The following is a 3,247-nucleotide window of genomic DNA, read 5'->3' on the forward strand; positions in this document are numbered from 1 at the left end:
ATGATCAATAGTTACAATAATCTTCTTGCCGATATTCCACTTCTCAACGGATAACTTGCTTTTTGCGCTATGTGGTCTCCTCCTCTAACTTCTTGTCTTCATCCTCTGTGATATGATCGTACCCCCTCTTTTTCGTGCCAAAAGCGGATGGATCGAGGCCCTCGTCCTTTTTCCATACATTTTTTTGGTTAACCTTCTTGTTGATGTTGTTTTTGTTGCCTAAGCGTTTCACAAACTAACTAAATAAAGTATCCCGCTGAATTAGTTCATCTATCTGTCTCTTTAGAACGTGACAATCGTTAGTGTCGTGGCCAACCTATCGGTGGAACTAGCAGTATTTGGTTTGGTCTACCTTTGGAGAAACTTTCATGCATTCCTCTAGAAATTGCACTATCCTCATCTCTTCACCTTGATCCAATATCACACTAACCGGATGGGTGAGTGGAGTTGAATGGCGCAAGGAAAATTTCTATATAAAATTCGCATTCAACCTGACCCATTACGGGTTTAAATTTTTAAGACTAACCCTGACCGACCACCCACTATCACTCAAAAAATGTCAATCCATATAAGGTGAATTTGGATAGATATCCGTAGAACGATTAGCATTTACAATTTAGATTTAAACCTTTTTTTCCATTGACTAGAATAAATATATTCCTTTTGACTTTATTTTCTCTGAACATCCAAACACGAAAAAAAATCACAAAATGACTTCCATAAGTTATTTTCCACTGTCTAGGTTTACTTATTAGAAAAAGTGTAATATTGATCATGAATAAATTAATTATATATTACTTATGAGAGAAAACATAATATTTATGAGTTATGAGAAAAAATTTAATAGTAATATAATCATGACTAAATTGATTATTAATTATAAGAGAAAGTTTTATCATTAATAAAAGAATTGGAGATTTACTTACGAGGAAAGTGTAATACTTATAAAAAAACTCAATTCCTCTCATTAATAATGATCTTGTCCATGAGACGGTCTCATATAATATTTTACCTTCAGACAAATCTATAGAAATAAAGTGTTTGACAGTTGGGCATGCATACACGTATGATAATATGATATCCTCAGATCCAAACCTAAGATGATAATTGTCATGTGAATTTTAAATATTGTGATCAAACAAAAGTTAAGAAAACAACATATGACGGACAAGGATTGTTAAGGTGAGGACAGAACCGAGAACAAAAATACCATATTGTTATCTGAAAGGGTCCCATGAGTATATGACACAAAGTGTAACCCTGAGTGTGCTTTAAATCTTTGATGAGCCTATTAATTTTATGATGCAACTTCTAATGTCCATTTCCACTACATAAAGCTGCAAATAATGTTGACATGGAATAGGTCAAAAGGGGAAAAAAGCACTAGATTGCAATAGTGTGTGCAGTATGATCATGTCAACAGAATGTCATTACATTCCACTGAGGTTAAGGCATCCCAGCCTGTATAAATGCTTTGGGTTCTTGACAACACTCCCTCCATCTTATGAACCAACAACTTGCTTCCATCAATATATAGACAGACACGAATATACTTCTTTTTGTCGGTTTAAGTTCCATTTAGGACTTCTGGGCACAATGGGTAATACTTCTGTATTCCTGCCACAACCGCTTCACTTCAATTCCTTAGCTTAAAACATGCACAATAGATTTGCCATGAAACTTCACTGCTGTTTATTGTCCTCTTTGCAGCTACAATGTCTTGCAACACTGGATGAACAACTACACATACAGCAGCATGAATACAGAGTAGATGCAATTGGTTCAGTTCTTTTTGGGGTGACGAGGAAAACTCGCAACCACTATCCGAGGGTGTGCACTGAGTAAATCCTGCCTTGTAACCCTAGCAGACAAAAGACCACAAGGAGGTAAACCAGCCTAAGTTGCCCTTAGCTGACCGACTCAAACTAAGAAGGCTGAGACCTTATGGTTACAAAGTTTGTATTGCATGTACTCAAGGTATTATATTATATTAATGCCTATGCCAGAGAATGATGCTTTTTTCATGATCATGGCCTTTGCTGCTGTAGTCCTTCACATACTGCCTGACGCATTCCAGACCTTAAATTCCTTTAAGGGGAATACTATGTGTACTCTTATTCTCTACTCTTAACTTTTACTCTCACACTCAAAATCTTGATGTAAACACTTGTAATGGGGCTCACATGAAAAATAATAATTTATTAGTGCCCACCACATCAAAGAATAAAATTGAGGGAGTAAGAATTAGGAGTATATGTAGCAGAACCTCTTCCCTTAATCCCTTTCATGGGGTTGGCTTTTTCAGGAAGATGCTCTTTGAGAAGCATAAACAGCAGGTAGATCCACATTCATATTCATGCTACCCATTGTCACATGTACGAGTTTACAAACGAACAAACAGCCACAAAATAAGATTTTTACCTTTTCACCGAGTAATCTGATCTGCTGCTTTGTCATTCCACCACTTCTTTTAGGGCATACGACTTGGAGGCTTAATCTCTCGTGCATTCATTCTCTTCCTTTATAGCTAGCAACAATGTACTTGGTCAGTCAGAGAATCCGGTACACATGTTGTCACAATGTTCTCAGCACTTACTAAGATTCTGTTCCTCCTCCTGAGGTCAAATGTGGAATAAGAAAAAACAAAATGCTCCTTAACAATGTTCAGTTATCTGTGATATGAATTTAGACAGAAGCACAAATTCAGGCTTAAACATATCCAGAATGTCATATGAACAATACCAATGCTGCCTCTGTCCCTTCACAAATATATCTGACCCTTCCAGCTATTGAAATGATAACATAAAAAAAAAAGAATAAAAAGAAAAGAAGCATTCACAACTTTCTTAGTGACACTTTTTTTGACTGCGACATGTCAATACTAAATATAATAACTGGAACTTCAAAAGCAAACTAAGTGCATTCAATAAGCTAATCTTGAAAGATTCAGGTGCTCAACTATTTTTTTTAAAAATAAAAAGGTCAAATAGTCATTAATAATGTTCAGTGTGTAATACTAAATTACTAATCAACCATGAAGACCATCCACATTTCCAACATATATAATCAAAGGATAATAAGAATGAACCACCATCACCATCTCAACTAGATGAACTAGAATACTCTTTACTAACAAATGGATAATAATGCAAAGTTTTTCTATCTTACATATCCAATCTAAGAACACATAAGAAAGAATATCATTATTCTGTTCTAACCCCCCCCCCCACCCCCACAAACAAATTAA

At 35.6% G+C, this 3,247-nt stretch overlaps 2 long non-coding RNA genes across 2 annotated transcripts; one reads left to right on the top strand and one right to left on the bottom strand.

Annotated features, from left to right (window-relative positions):
* Positions 1 to 1,295: 1,295 nt before the first annotated feature.
* Positions 1,296 to 3,164, bottom strand: LOC116014183. The gene is made up of 2 exons (XR_004097357.1): positions 2,422 to 3,164; positions 1,296 to 1,740 (listed from the first exon to the last, which is right to left on the bottom strand). It is a non-coding gene; the product is annotated as an uncharacterized LOC116014183 (long non-coding RNA).
* On the top strand, positions 1,546 to 2,257 carry LOC116014184. Its single transcript, XR_004097358.1, has 2 exons — positions 1,546 to 1,600; positions 1,711 to 2,257. It is a non-coding gene; the product is annotated as an uncharacterized LOC116014184 (long non-coding RNA).
* Positions 3,165 to 3,247: the final 83 nt, after the last annotated feature.

The sequence above is a fragment of the Ipomoea triloba genome, chromosome 3, assembly GCF_003576645.1.
Source record: "Ipomoea triloba cultivar NCNSP0323 chromosome 3, ASM357664v1".
Taxonomy (NCBI): domain Eukaryota; kingdom Viridiplantae; phylum Streptophyta; class Magnoliopsida; order Solanales; family Convolvulaceae; genus Ipomoea; species Ipomoea triloba.